This window comes from Eucyclogobius newberryi, unplaced genomic scaffold (assembly GCF_026437365.1).
Source record: "Eucyclogobius newberryi isolate DKJ021-1_F unplaced genomic scaffold, fEucNew1.0.hap1 SCAF_15, whole genome shotgun sequence".
Lineage (NCBI taxonomy): Eukaryota > Metazoa > Chordata > Actinopteri > Gobiiformes > Gobiidae > Eucyclogobius > Eucyclogobius newberryi.
The window spans coordinates 33,340,298-33,357,001 of record NW_027315779.1 but is presented as its reverse complement, the minus strand read 5'-3'; the positions used below and the strand labels follow the sequence as shown (position 1 = coordinate 33,357,001).

The following is a 16,704-nucleotide window of genomic DNA, read 5'->3' as shown; positions in this document are numbered from 1 at the left end:
GCCCCGACTACTACTACTGCAGCCCCGACTACTACAGCCCCGACTACTACAACTGCAGCCCCGACTACTACAACTGCAGCCCAGACTACTACAACTGCAGCCCCGACTACTACTACTGCAGCCCCGACTGCTACTACTGCAGCCCCGACTGCTACTACTGCAGCCCCGACTGCTACTACTGCAGCCCCGACTGCTACTACTGCAGCCCCGACTGCTACAGCTGCAGCCCCGACTACTACTACTGCAGCCCCGACTACTACAGCCCCGACTACTACAACTGCAGCCCCGACTACTACTACTACAGCCCCGACTACTACAACTGCAGCCCCGACTACTACTACTGCAGCCCCGACTACTACTGCTGCAGCCCCGACTGCTACTGCTGCAGCCCCGACTACTACTACTGCAGGCCCGACTACTACTACTTTAGCCCCGACTACTACAACTGCAGCCCCGACTGCTACTACTGCAGCCCCGACTGCTACTACTGCAGCCCCGACTACTACTACTGCAGCCCCTACTACTACAACTGCTGCCACGACTACTACTACTGCAGCCCCGACTGCTACTACTGCAGCCCAGACTGCTACTACTGCAGCCCCGACTACTACTACTGCAGCCCCGACTGCTACTACTGCAGCCCCGACTACTACTACTGCAGCCCCGACTACTACTACTACAGCCCCGACTACTACAACTGCAGCCCCGACTACTACTACTGCAGCCCCGACTGCTACTGCTGCAGCCCCGACTACTACTGCTGCAGCCCCGACTGCTACTGCTGCAGCCCCGACTACTACTACTGCAGCCCCGACTACTACTACTGCAGCCCCTACTACTACAACTGCAGCCCCGACTACTACTACTGCAGCCCCGACTACTACTACTGCAGCCCCGACTGCTACTACTGCAGCCCCGACTGCTACTACTGCAGCCCCGACTACTACAGCTGCAGCCCCGACTGCTACTGCTGCAGCCCCGACTGCTACTACTGCAGCCCCGACTACTACAGCTGCAGCCCCGACTGCTACTGCTGCAGCCCCGACTGCTACTACTGCAGCCCCGACTGCTACTACTGCAGCCCCGACTGCTACTACTGCAGCCCCGACTACTACTACTGCAGCCCCTACTACTACAACTGCAGCCCCGACTACTACTACTGCAGCCCCGACTACTACTACTGCAGCCCCGACTGCTACTACTGCAGCCCCTACTACTACAACTGCAGCCCCGACTACTACTACTGCAGCCCCGACTGCTACTACTGCAGCCCCTACTACTACAACTGCAGCCCCGACTACTACAACTGCAGCCCCGACTACTACTACTGCAGCCCCGACTACTACAACTGCAGCCCCGACTACTACTACTGCAGCCCCGACTGCTACTACTGCAGCCCCTACTACTACAACTGCAGCCCCGACTACTACTACTGCAGCCCCGACTACTACTACTGCAGCCCCTACTACTACAACTGCAGCCCCGACTACTACTACTGCAGCCCCGACTACTACTACTGCAGCCCCGACTGCTACTACTGCAGCCCCTACTACTACAACTGCAGCCCCGACTACTACAACTGCAGCCCCGACTACTACAACTGCAGCCCCGACTACTACTACTGCAGCCCCGACTGCTACTACTGCAGCCCCTACTACTACAACTGCAGCCCCGACTACTACTACTGCAGCCCCGACTGCTACTACTGCAGCCCTGACTGCTACTACTGCAGCCCTGACTACTACAACTGCAGCCCCGACTGCTACTGCTGCAGCCCCGACTACTACTACTGCAGCCCCGACTGCTACTACTGCAGCCCCTACTACTACAACTGCAGCCCCGACTACTACTACTGCAGCCCCGACTGCTACTACTGCAGCCCTGACTGCTACTACTGCAGCCCTGACTACTACAACTGCAGCCCCGACTACTACAACTGCAGCCCCGACCACTACAACTGCAGCCCCGACTACTACTACTGCAGCCCCGACTGCTACTACTGCAGCCCCTACTACTACAACTGCAGCCCCGACTACTACTACTGCAGCCCCGACTGCTACTACTGCAGCCCCGACTGCTACTACTGCAGCCCTGACTGCTACTACTGCAGCCCTGACTGCTACTACTGCAGCCCCGACTACTACTACTGCAGCCCCGAGTACTACTACTGCAGCCCCGACTACTACTACTGCAGCCCCGACTACTACTACTGCAGCCCCGACTACTACAACTGCAGCCCCGACTACTACTACTGCAGCCCCGACTGCTACTACTGCAGCCCCGACAACTACTACTGCAGCCCCTACTACTACAACTGCAGCTCCGACTACTACAACTGCAGCCCCGACTACTACAACTGCAGCCCCGACTACTACTACTGCAGCCCCGACTGCTACTACTGCAGCCCCTACTACTACAACTGCAGCCCCGACTACTACTACTGCAGCCCCGACTGCTACTACTGCAGCCCCTACTACTACAACTGCAGCCCCGACTACTACTACTGCAGCCCCGACTACTACTACTGCAGCCCCGACTGCTACTACTGCAGCCCCGACTACTACTACTGCAGCCCCGACTACTACTACTGCAGCCCCGACTGCTACTACTGCAGCCCCGACTGCTACTACTGCAGCCCCGACTACTACTACTGCAGCCCTGACTACTACAACTGCAGCCCCGAGTACTACTACTGCAGCCCCGACTACTACTACTGCAGCCCCGAGTACTACTACTGCAGCCCCGACTACTACTACTGCAGCCCCGAGTACTACTACTGCAGCCCCAACAGTAACTACAACAAACACTAGTGCTGCGACTTTCCCTCGACTAGATTTACTCCATTTGTTGCTTCGTCTCATTAACTTTTTTTTCCTTTCAATGACGACACGTACTTGAATGATATGGTTCTATTCTGTAACACTTTTATTTCATATTGCATATATCACAATGAAACTGTATGAAATATACTCATATATCCAATTTTATTTGAGGGTAATATTTATTTGTGGTTTTGGAGGACAAACTGAGCTTGATTCTTCCCAGAATGAGTGATTCGACTGGAAATAAGTGAGCTACAGCTTTATATTTATGAAGAGCGCGGATGAAGCAGAGTTCAGGTTTATCAATGAGGACTAAATGGAATAAATAAAGAAAAAGTCCAACATCCCACGCTTGGTCAAAGCTACAAAACAAACATAAATAACAATTAAAGTTGCGCTGGTGGTACTGATGGCTCTAGCCACCCACGCGACCGCATTCCCGCCCGTCCATGTTTTCCGCTGCGTTTTGCGGCAGACCAAACGACACTCAGTAATTCACCTTTGATGATTGCGTAGTTTGCAATTCAAATTGTTGTTTGTCCTGACAAAATGCAAGATTGTGCTGAACGCAGACCTGAGCAGGGAGAAAAGGAGAGCCTCGGTGACCCGGCTGCACCCCCTCCTCCCTGTACCTCCGTCACCTAGCAATAGAGACCCACCGCTAATGCTAACGCTAACTGGAATGCTAATGCTTATGCAAAGACCGCAGTACGAGAGGAAATGTCCCATCAAAATAAAAGAGGAAGGGGAAGTGAAGCATTAATTGCGAGGCACTACGAGAATAAATTCATTACATTTCGACATTAAAGTGATAATCTTATTAGTCGTAAATAAGTCGTAAAAAAGTCGTAAATTACCTACGCACACAAAAACCTCATATGAACAGTGACTTTGTATAAAGTTTAGAAAGGTGAAGAGGCAGAAGTAGGGTGAGCAGATTATTGGTGAAAATGGTCCGAGACTCGCCTGCTGTGGTCTGAGTGTCCTGCCCAGTGTCCAGGACCTGAGCCACACGCAGGACATGAAACAGAAGGACATTGAGACACTGCACAGGGGAAATGATTGTTTGTGATGTCTAAAAGGCCCGCATTATAGAGATCGTCATCTATTGTGGACTTTTGTATTAACTTTTAACCCATCCAAGTCAAGCGCCATTTGCGTCCTGGCCGTGGTGCTGAAAGTGAATTGGACTGGGGCCTTTGTTCTCGTTAATTAATGAGTTCATTCTTGTTAAATTCTTAGATTATTCTCGTTAATTTATGACTTTTTTTCTGTCTTCCACTTTAATCTCATAATATTATGAATTTAATAATGAAATGTAATGACTTTATTCTCGTAGTGCCCCACATTTTGGGGGAGGGAGGCAGTGTTCCCTATAATTTTTCACGCGTCTGGGCAAACATACAAGCTCCCTGGGCACACTGAGGACCACTGTGAGCAACATCAGATGTGCCCCCTGTGGCCACACACCAGTATTACGCCTGTTCAAAACCATGGATCATAGCAACTTACAGTAAAAGAATCAAATTACAGCAGCAATTTTCATTAGTTTACTTTTATTATAAGCAATTTTCCCCACTTAAAATACAAAACTCATGTTGTTCATGAGATGTATAGCATGTTATATACAGAGTCCTGCTTTGGCCTGGCTGTGGTCCAGTTGTGGAACAAATGAGACGTATACACCGTTCAGACATAACATTTTGTTCACATTAAAACATTCATGTGCTGTAGCTTGTGATACAGCGTTAATTCCTGTAACTCTTTGTAAAATATCTAATTACAGTTTTTTTATTAGCATTTTTTCTACCCATAAATGATCTTGTAGTAACAGAATGTAATTATTAATATCCATAAATAAATCTTAATAAATGTCACTAGAATATGCACAAATGTTGACTTTAATTTGACCTTTTTGTACGTTTGTCCTTCTCACGTCTCCAGTGGTCGGACACTTTGTCTAGGTCGATGCTTCGCCTGCTTCTTGCTTTGACTTTATGCTCATAAATGTGCCACTTCAAGACCATTTCTGATGCTGTTTTTATATGATTCATTAAACTAACAGGGCCGCACCTGTCATAAACCGCAGGTATTTACACATGTATAAACGCTGTGATCTCTCCCTCCCTCGTCGCATGAGGGAACAGGGGAAAGTCAGAGCCTAGATTTTTGGGCAGGAGGCGACTAGATTTTAAGCATCACGTTTTCAGATTTTATCAGCCTTTTAGACGCGCATTTTGTTCGATATATGTATTATTATACCAATACAAAAATAAAATAAAACATATATTTTTTTTTTATTTTTTTCCACCTCTATATGGGAAATTCATGGGTAAACTCATTTACACATTTTCACATACATTGTTTTTAGCAGTTATAATAGGTATTAGTGGCCTACAAAACATCAAAATGTATGTTTTATGATCATAGAGGAGCTAAAATTGTAATAAAACAGTTTGGCACAGTTGGCACATATTTGGATCACTTGAATATACTTTTCGATACAAAAAGGTCAACAGCACCAAAATGCCTGTTCCTAGAGATCTGAAACTTTACACAGTTGTTGTCAACAAGATAAACATCATGTGCAGTGAACAGCATAAACACAATGAAATATGTCATGCTCAGGACTATTACAAATTGACAATATTCAGGCGAGACTAAAAAAGGATGTTTTGTTTATGTTTGGGCTTCTGTAGTGTAAGTTCTGAAGCCCTGACAGTGTGTCATGTGCACATCTGCAGAAACTAGAAGGCCTAAGATTTCTAATGATGCATCACACTTGCATGTGGAACATAAGATCCTCTTTTAATAAGCAATGCCATTTGGGTCCAACCATTGTGCACAGGGCCAAAGAGGTGGATGGGGACAGGTTAATTAATTCAGTTGTAAATGTGGATTTAAAATATGTATTTATACAGTCAATGTAAAATATTCAATTTTGGACAGTTAAAAAAAAAAAAAAAACACGGCCAAATAGCGCCCCCTATATTTTGCACCACCAGCCGCCACTGGACCAGAGACAAGAGGAGAATCACAAAGACTATAGAGCTAAGATGTGAGCAAAGTTGTGAGCTAACAAAGCTAGCACACCTAGCATTAGCTGTTTAGCTGTTTCTTTTCTAGAGTAAAGCATTTCGCTTTGAGAAGACAAAATGTTCAAACAAGCAGAGCATCACACTTCTGCGTCTCAGTGGCTTGAAAGACAAAGCTCCCAAACTGTTGATTTTATACTTTTTAGGGATATGTTTTATATTAAAGGCGCAATGGACGATTTTTCGGCGATTTGAGAACGCAGGCGGAAGTGCGAATGCCACTCCCCCGTGTGGACTGATACAACAAACACGTGCATTTGTTTATTAGCGCGACGGAGCGCATCGCATCGCTCGTCTCCCGTAGATTTCCGTCTTCTTCTGCGTCAGCTCAAACAGTCTTTCTCCGTCTTGATTTTGTCCCGTACACTGAGGGAACTATATTATGATAGATCAATGCGCTTAGACACGCGGAAATGTGGGGACGATCCTCACGCTGCTGCGGGTGAGCGATAGGTGCGTTTTATGATTGATACTTGGCAGGACTAATCGGAAGTCCACGCCATGAGGAAATAAGACTCAGATTTGGGCCAAAAAAATCGTCCATTCAACCTTTAAGTACAGCCTATAACGTTTTATTACATTGTTCTTTGGATTAACTACTTTTAACCACTGGATGTCTGGATTTTAACATTTTAAACTATTAGGACACTGACCGGCTACAACAAGCAAGGATGCCGTCGCTCACCTCCGCATCTGGATGTGAGAGTTGCGCGGGCCTGAGCCGAGCTGGAGTCCGGGACGACCATGATCTGGTGGTGGTCCTGGGTGGCACCCACGTTGCCGCCACCAGTGCCCAGCTTGCAGACACAGCGAGCCTTCGCCCATCAAGAGCTCATGAACTTTGATCAGGTCACGCAATGGTGACAGGGCACCGGGCTCGTTCGTGGACCTAAAAAACTATTCTGCCTGCGCTCAACCCCGTGGCTCGGCTGTGAGGACTCGGCCCCGGCAGCTACACTTCAAACCGGCCCCTAAACCTCCAGGGCAGATGAGTCCTGGCAGCAGATCACCGTCACCTCTGGGTCCACTTCACGAGAGTGAGTTTCCGATGCTGTGCCCATCACCACCTCCATCTGCCAATCCAGCTCAACCCGGAACCTCCGTGACTGCAGGGACCACAGCGGTAACCACGCCTATGGCAGCCACGCTCACGCCGATCCACAGCGGTAACCACGCCTATGGCAGCCACGCTCACGCCGATCCACAGCGGTAACCACGCCTATGGCAGCCACGCTCACGCCGATCCACAGCGGTAACCACGCCTATGGCAGCCACGCTCACGCCGATCCACAGCGGTAACCACGCCTATGGCAGCCACGCTCACGCCGATCCACAGCGGTAACCACGCCTATGGCAGCCACGCTCACGCCGATCCACAGCGGTAACCACGCCTATGGCAGCCACGCTCACGCCGATCCACAGCGGTAACCACGCCTATGGCAGCCACGCTCACGCCGATCCACAGCGGTAACCACGCCTATGGCAGCCACGCTCACGCCGATCCACAGCGGTAACCACGCCTATGGCAGCCACGCTCACGCCGATCCACAGCGGTAACCACGCCTATGGCAGCCACGCTCACGCCGATCCACAGCGGTAACCACGCCTATGGCAGCCACGCTCACGCTCACGCCGATCCACAGTGGTAACCACGCCTATGGCAGCCACGCTCACGCCGATCCACAGCGGTAACCACGCCTATGGCAGCCACGCTCACGCCGATCCACAGCGGTAACCACGCCTATGGCAGCCACGCTCACGCCGATCCACAGCGGTAACCACGCCTATGGCAGCCACGCTCACGCCGATCCACAGCGGTAACCACGCCTATGGCAGCCACGCTCACGCCGATCCACAGCGGTAACCACGCCTATGGCAGCCACGCTCACGCCGATCCACAGCGGTAACCACGCCTATGGCAGCCACGCTCACGCCGATCCACAGCGGTAACCACGCCTATGGCAGCCACGCTCACGCCGATCCACAGCGGTAACCACGCACACTCCAAACTACGGCACCAGTTCAGAGTATGAGCCTCGCCAGCAGCCGCATGCAAGATATTTGTGATGCGTAATCAGCACTTTGCTGACTGTAAATATCTTTGATGCTGCTCCGTCTGTTGCTGTCACTGCAATACATCAGAATAGAACTGATAGTACTTTCCCTTAAGTACTTTCCCTTAAGCCCTTTACACAGTATGAAGTATTAAATACATAGTATAAAGTATTAAATATGTTGCTCTCATAGATCCACAAAAGTCCAATTACATTTACACACAGCTCGGAAGTAAAGGCTGCCCAGGACGAGATGTGAGGAACCGCAACAGTGTTGTGAGTATTGACAGACGAGAGTGTGAAGAACTTCAGGGCAGGGGCAGGACAGGGGTAGAACATGGGACAGGACAGGGCAGGACCCCTAGAGGGGAGCATAGAGAGGAGTATAGAGGGGAGCATAGAGGGGAGTATAGAGGGGAGCATAGATGGGAGCATAGAGGGGAGCATAGAGGGGAGCATAGAGGGGAGCATAGAGAGGAGCATAGAGGGGAGCATAGAGGGGAGCATAGAGGGGAGCATAGAGAGGAGCATAGAGGGGAGCATAGAGGGGAGTATAGAGGGGAGCATAGAGGGGAGTATAGAGGGGAGCATAGAGGGGAGCATAGAGAGGAGCATAGAGGGGAGCATAGAGAGGAGCATAGAGGGGAGCATAGAGGGGAGCATAGAGAGGAGCATAGAGGGGAGCATAGAGGGGAGTATAGAGGGGAGCATAGAGGGGAGTATAGAGGGGAGCATAGAGGGGAGCATAGAGGGGAGCATAGAGGGGAGCATAGAGGGGAGCATAGAGGGGAGCATAGAGGGGAGTATAGAGGGGAGCATAGAGGGGAGCATAGAGGGGAGCATAGAGGGGAGTATAGAGGGGAGCATAGAGGGGAGCATAGAGGGGAGCATAGAGAGGAGCATAGAGGGGAGCATAGAGAGGAGTATAGAGGGGAGTATAGAGGGGAGCATAGAGAGGAGCATAGAGGGGAGCGTTTGCGCCGCAAAAACGCTGTGTAAACTGGACGCTTTGGACGCCACGGTGTGAATGGGGCTTTAGTCTACTCTGCAAGTTTTAGATTGACAGAAAAAAATCTGGAGGGGACTTCTTCAGGCAGTGGGACACAAAGCCCCATCCTAATGAAACTAGAGAATGCTAACTACCTAGCCACCATGCTGGAGAGATGGAGGAGACCGCTATGAAGCTGAAGCAGGGGACACAGGGGGCACTGGACATCTGGATCTCAGGTTTGGGGCAGTGGGGTGCTGGACTTACCTTCTTGTACCTTGGCACTGGGAGCTGTTTGTAGCAATGCCACAAAACCAAGAGAGCATGCAAGAGCCAAGCAGAGAGAGGACAAAAGAAGTCAGGCATGCAAAAATAAAACATGCAAAAGAAGAAAAGATAAAATGCACATGCAGGAGATGGTGAATAAAACATATAAACAAATTGTTAGTTTGCAGCAGTAACAATAGAAAAGCTCCAATGGTTTGTTGTGTGTCATAGAGAGATCCATGGCTCCGAATTCAGCCTGTACAGAGGCCAGAACCAAGAGCCGGTGCACGAACGCTGCCGTTACCGATTTGGGCCACACATTAATGGAAACACCGGTAAATGACAGGCAGTATCAGCCGGTACAGAAGAGAAAACGGGAGTGGGGGCGCGATTGCTGCCGTCACCGATTAGGGCCAACAGACTAAGGTAGGGGAGAAAACAAGCGGCCCTAAAATACCAGAGAGAAAAACTCAAACTAAACGTTGTGTACCGTTAACAGCAACGCTTAAAGAGGCTTAAAATACAACCAAACAACCAATTGCTAACGGTGTTAACCCGTTGAAGATGGCAAACGTACCTGAAATGATGGGAGAGGGTGCGCGTACGCCGCCTTCACCAACATTCCACAGCAAACGTCAACACAGTTAGCCGAGTCGTATCGGAAATACCTTCAAATTCCCCGCGAAATGTAAATTGTTGCAGTCCTCGCAGGGCGAAATCTGCAGCTCCCACCCACAAGGTAGTAGGGGAATACGTTACTTACGCCATCCAGGGTCATTTGGTTTTACTTTTTTAAACTGTGTGTGTGAAGGGAACATTAAGTGCTTCAGCACCACCCTCTGGTGGTCAGTGGGGATGAAATCGAAACATGACTTCAATATGAAATCGTATAGGAAGCCAATGCGAGTGTGTGTTCGTTTGTGCGCTCCTGTTAAAAACCTTCTAAAGCAGAGTTTTGTACTAATTGCAGGTGAGGATTTGTTTTTTAAAAAAAAGTAAAAAAAGAATACCAAAAGTCCAAACGAGTAGAAACAGAAGACCGGACAATCATTTCAAGATCAGAATTTGATTGAAGTTTAGTAATGTTCCTTAAAGGTTAAACACGCTTTTCGACCACATGGCAGCAGTGACCATCCAAAGACAGAGTTTTTCCTAAAAAAAGATTTCTCACACTTTTTTTGTTTGTTTGTTTGTTTGTTTGTTTGTTTGTTTGTTTGTATGTACAGAAAGGCCCAGAGAGCCAAGGTGATCCTTAATTACAGGAACGTCCTCATCTGGAGAAAAAATCTGAGTTTTTATTATTGACTAAGCTAATAATCTTGACAACCCAACACTGCCAGCCAATCACAGCCTGTTTCGTGTGTCTCTCTAGCTGCCGTCTGACCACCAAAGTTGACTGTCTTGACAAAAAATCACAAGTCTTCTTATACAAGAGGGATTTTGCTCTTTCACATGTATCCATTTTTAAGTTCCAAAGCTGGAGACGTGACTGTTTATCAAAGCGCTTCATCATCGATTTTGATTTTGTATCCACACAGTTGACAGCTGCTGGCTCATTTAGCAGCATTATTCAATCTCCATGGTTTGTTTATTCACAATACGACTGACAAACACTTGCCGATGAAAATATCTTGGCGACGTTGCTGTTCGAACAGTGGGTAGTGTGAAGGTGCGATTCCCTGTGCGTGCCAGAGCAAGGCTGCGGCTCATTTGTGCCAGAGCCTGGGACTGAGGAGAGGGAAACATATGGAGACTCACAGCAGTACACACACACACACACACACACATACTGTGCAGTATGTCCGGGGACAGGCTAGAGCATTCAAAAACTCCTGTGGTTTAAAATCTGACCAAAAGTCTTTAGCCGACAGTCGATACATTTTGCATCCATAGTTTCTCTCTTATGCCACTGATTTGCGGCACAAGGACAGCTCTTAGGGATCAAATAGTGGCAATGCAGGCATCTCTTGAGGCTTTAGAGAATGTGCAATGAAAACAGCAGATTATGTGATTGGAACTGAAGTTTAGACTGAAATACACATCAGTAAACAAGTGGAAACATGGCATTGGGTGTTCAAAAGGAGCTTAGAGAGTTCGAATCATGCTTAGATTATGCTTAGATTTATGCTTTTAATTCAAACTAGATTTACTCAACATTGTGTGGGCAGTTTTCTTTCTCAAACATATCATTACTGCCCTCTTGACCTTTCCATGACCTCCCGACCCCAGCCCTAACCATGTCGATTATATGGCTATTTGGAAAAAATATTATTTGTGTTCTAGTACTAATCATCATTCTGAAATTACACTCTTTTCCTTTCACAACAATTGCTTTGAAAATCCCACTCATCGCATTAGCATAATCAATCTTAACACCGTTATAATGAACTTGTGTTTAATAATCTTCTCCGAAGATGGAATAAACAAGTGATTAAACAGTACTTTGCTTCTTGTTGGCTCACACCCTCCAGATTTTACAGAAACAAAGTGAACATAAAACTCTCGAAAAACAAAATTCATCCTCAAATGTTTGTCATCACCCCCACTGGGCCTTTTATGTTGATATTCTGAGCCTGTAATTACCAGAGGAGTAAACAGAGGCAGCCAAAGCACGCTCAGAATAAACATGTCAACAGCTTCTTAAAGTGAGGATGACGTGGATGTGACGTTAGAAGAGCTCACGTCGTTTTACCTGTCACCTTCTCTATATCTTCTTTTTAGTTTATTATCCATATTAACACAATCCTAAAAGTTAATCTCCCAGGTTTTCAAGGTCTTTTTTTGTATCATTTTTGAATTTTTAACCCTAGATAAACGTGTTTCTATTTTGAATTTAAACCACAGTAAACATTTGCAATGTGTTTTTCTCAGTCTAAAACTGAAAATTTATCTATTTAGATAGTCAATGCAAAGATTTCTAATCCCTCAAATTCAACAGTCTAAATTCAGAGTGAAAAATAGGCTTCAGTTTGAACACTTGGGTAAACACCACTGTGCAGCTGAGTAAGGTGAAAGGTGAAAGTGACATTTATATATCAAAGCACTCAGCTGTATTTATCAATGAAACCTGATCAGAGCGATCAAGTAGACAGACTTAGTGCTTGTGTGAAGGAGATAAAAACCTGGAGGACACTTTTATCTGCTTCTTTACCATGAAAAAAACAAGGTCATTGTGCTAGTCCTAAACATGTACGAGATGCTTTATCTGAGCAGATTTTTCCATCTGTGTAATATAGATAAAATCAGAAGAATCCTGCCTGAAAGCGATGCTGAAATACTTATCCATGCATTTGTAACGTCTAGTTTAGACTCCTGTAACTCCTGCTCGCAGTGTGTCCTAAAAGCTCCATAAAAAGCTTTCAACTCTTCAAAATGCAGCAGCAAGATTACTAACAGGGACTAAAAGAAGAGAGCACATTACGCCGGTGCTGAAGTCTCTTCACTGGCTCCTCGAAATCAAGGTTAAACTCCTCCTCCTGACTTACAAAGCCATAAATGGCATGGCCCTATCCTACCGCAAAGATGCTATAGAACCATATCATCCAAACAGAGCTCTTCGCTCTCAAAATGCCGGCCTTCTGGTGGTCCCAAGAGTCTCTAAAAGTACAGTAGGAGGTAGAGCCTTCTGGTGGTCCCAAGAGTCTCTAAAAGCACAGTAGGAGGTAGAGCTCCTGTGTTATGGAATCAGCTCCTGTCCATGTTAAAGAGGCCGACACAGTCTCTTCATTTAAGACCAGGCTTAAAACGTTCCTCTTTGAAATCGCTTATGGTCAGACTAGTTAGGAACAGAAATATAAACCCACAGCTTCAGCTCCGCTGCCCTAGGAGCAACTATGGGGGAAGTATGGCCGCTTGAGCACTATCCTCTGATAAAGACTACTGATTCTGATTCAAACTATGGCGAACCTGTTTTATTTATGTCTCACACACTAAACATATTTTGATGTGAAGGGGCTAAGGAAGTGGTGGAGGAGTGAATGTATTTAGATTGACTGTTGTTGCACAGGTGTTGTTGCACAAGTGAATAAAGAAGAGACTGAACTGTTCCTCTCGTTTGCTTTTTCTAACTTCCATATTGGTAAATGGTAAATGGTCACATTTATATAGCGCTTTTCTACCGTCAAGGTACTCAAAGCGCTTTACATCAAGGAACCAGTCATCCATTCACACACACATTCACACCCCAGATATACGCAGACACTGGGGGGCAAGTTGGGTTAAGTGTCTTGCCCAAGGACACAACGGCAGTATTCACATGAGGCAGCTGCGATCGCACCGCCAACCTGCAGGCCAGTGGATCTGACCGCTCTGACTGAGCGGGGAGTCGAACCGCTGACCTTTGGATCAGAAGACGAGCACTCTACCACTGAGCTACTGCCGCCCAGAATTGGTGACCCTGACGTTTGGGATATGTCATGTGAGAGCTCTTCCGCAGCCGCTGTCCCGTCTGTGACAACAATTTTTGCGGCTACTATTAAACTCCCGCACTTTTGGCAACATGATCCAGAGCCGGGGTTCCATCATGTGGAGGCGCAGTTTCAACTACGAGGCATGATTGCAGACGACACAAAATATTTTCACGTTGTTTTCTGTTTTGGATTTGGCGCTGAAGACGGAGTTACTGCGGTTGTACCAGCAGACCGTCTGCTGTCTATGTTGGGTTTAGGTGACATGAAACCTTCAGAACTCAGAATATGTTAACCTTGCTTGAACCCGGTGATATTTCTTTTCTGTTCACCCAACTGTTCCTGCGCCAGCTCCCGCCTCCCATGCGCACCGCCCTTGCCTCCTCGGAGCTCGTGGGCAGGCATGATTACCGGGGTTTGGCTGAAGAGGCAGATAAGCTCTGGCTGGCATCCCGTCACTACTCCGCCGTGCACGCGCTGCTGCCAGGTGAGCCGGTGGACCCGGGTGCTGTGGCTGTCGCCGTCGTTTTGGAGTGAAGGCCTGGCGCTGCATTCCGCTGTGTTCCTTTCAGCAGCAGGGAAACGAGAGAGCCGGCGCACAATAGCAGCTTCGTGCATCGGCGGATCAGACAAGCTGCTTTTCGTTGAGGACATCATGCCAGGAAGACGTTTCCTCGTGGATTCAGGGACGCAGCGCAGCATCGTTCCCGCCTCCTCTGCTGACACTTTGGGACCTGGACTGGGGCCTTTGTTGGACGGGACCCCCATCCGCACCTTCGGCACCAGGTTCATTACACTTTAATGGACATGTGTTCAGCTGGGACTTCATGGTTGCTTCTGTTACAGTTCCCATTCTAGGTGCAGATTATTTTTTGTGTGCTCATAGACTGTTTGTGGATGTAGCAAATAGGTGTTTGATTGATGCTGTATCATTTAGTTCTTATCCATGCACACTTGGGGGGGCAGGACCACTCCTTGCTAACGTGCAAGCAGCAGGGGATACATACCAGCGACTTTTAACAGAGTTTCCTGCCCTAACTGTCCCTACATTTTCTGCTGCTGTAGCTAAACATGGGGTGGAGCATTATATTACCACAGAGGGCCCACCGGTTTTTGCTCGAGCACGCCGTTTAGATGCACCTAAGCTCGTGATAGCCAAAGAGTAGTTCGCAAATATGGAGCGGCACGGCATTGTACGCCGCTCTAACATCCCCTGGGCCTCCCCTTTGCACATGGTTCCTAAGTCCGACGGGGGGTGGCGACCATGTGGGGATTTCCGACACCTCAACAACCCCACCACTAACGACAGATACCGCACATTCAGGATCGAAAGTAGATCTGGTGAGAGGCTATCACCAGGTCCCAGTTTATCCACAAGATGTGCCGAAGACAGCGGTGATTACTCCTTTTGGACTGTTTGAGTTTCTGAGGATTCCATTTGGGCTGAAAGGGGCTGCACGGACGTTTAGGCGGCTTATGGACTCTGTTTTACGTGAAATGCCCTTTCTGTTTGTCTATCTTGAGGACATTCTGGTAGCCAGTCCCACAGCGGAGGAGCACATGTCACACCTCCGCTTGCCGTTTGAGCGCCTTAGTGAACATGGATTGATTTTGAACCCGGCCAAGTGTCAGTTTGGACTATCCGAGATTGAATTTCTGGGCCACGGTGTGAGATCTCATGGTGCTGTTCCACTTCCTGCTAAAACCGAAACTATTTCAGCTTTTCCTTTGTCCCTGTTTAGTGAAACCCCTGCAGGAGTTTTTGGGAATGGTGAACTTTATTCTGCGGGCTGCCCACATCATGCACCCTTTGTAGGAAGCATTCCGGGGCAAGAAGGGTAATCAGGAGGTGGAGTGGTCCCCAGAGAGGCTGCAGGCTTTTGACAGAGCTAAGACTGCACTTGCTGAAGCCGCCTTGTTGGCCCATCCCGACCTAGCAGCGCCCCTCGCCCTGACAACAGATGCATCGGATTATGCTGTAGGGGCGGTTTGTGAACAGTGGGTTAATGGAGCCTGGCAGCCCCTGGCCTTCTTCAGTAAGAAGCTGCGTGACTCAGAGAGGAAGTACAGTACGTTTGACAGAGAGCTCCTGGCACTTTTTTTAGGCTCCTTTTGCAATGTCGGGGCTTTACTGCGTTTGTTGACCACAAGCTTCTGACATTTGCCATGGCCAAGGTTTCTGAACCGTGGTCAGCGTGGCAACAGCAGCAGCTTTCCGCCATTTCGGAATTTACTACGGACATCCGACACTTGGTGGGGAAAAATAATTAATCTCTCTCGAGCTTGAGTTGGGGCTATACATTTGGGAGTGGACGATGCCGCGGCAGACCAGCTTACAGACACAGACATTAAAACGTTGCGTACAGGTGAGTGTAGCTTGAATTTGGACGATGTTACTTTTCACTTCTCTGCGATGTGTCTACAGGCAAACCGCGGCCTTTGGTTCCTGTCAGCTGGCGTCAACGGATTTTTGATGCTGTTCATTTATTGTTTCACTCCGGGGTTAAGGCCTCCGTTAAACTGGTGAGGGCAAAGTTTGTGTGGCCTGGCTACGTGTGTTGCCTGCCAGCGCACTAAGGTGTAACGCCCTGGGCCCTTTCATGATTCTTGCCAGGCATGTAGATTTGGTCGGTCCTTTTCCCCCTTCCAGAGGATTTACGCATATACTGACTATGGTAGACCGGACTACGCGTTGGCCTGAAGCAGTTCCTCTGTCATCTACTACTTCAGCTAAGGTGGCACGGGCATTCATTTTTTCCTGGGTCTTGCGTTTTCGGGTTCCCTTAGACATGACCTCAGATAGGGGCCCGCAGTTTACTTCTGAGATGTGGAATGCTGTGGCTGGTAGTTTGGGGGTTAAACTTCACCAGACAAAATGCATATCACCCACAAGATAATGGGCTGTGTAAACATTTTCAGCGCACTTTGAAAGCTGCTCTCCGCGCCTCTCTTGTGGACAGTAGTTCGGTGGACAGGCTGCCCTGGGTCCTGTTGGGGCTGCATTCGGCCCTTAGAGATGACCTCCATTCTTCTTCTGCGGAGTTGGTTCTCGGACAGACTTTAAGGGTCCCT

The 16,704-nt window shown here is 48.4% G+C and overlaps 1 protein-coding gene across 1 annotated transcript in view; it reads right to left on the bottom strand.

The window, feature by feature from the left end:
- The window catches only part of doc2b (double C2-like domains, beta), a 326,981-nt gene that overhangs the window by 141,873 nt on the left and 168,404 nt on the right, over positions 1 to 16,704 (bottom strand). The gene's annotated exons all lie outside the window — the stretch shown is intronic.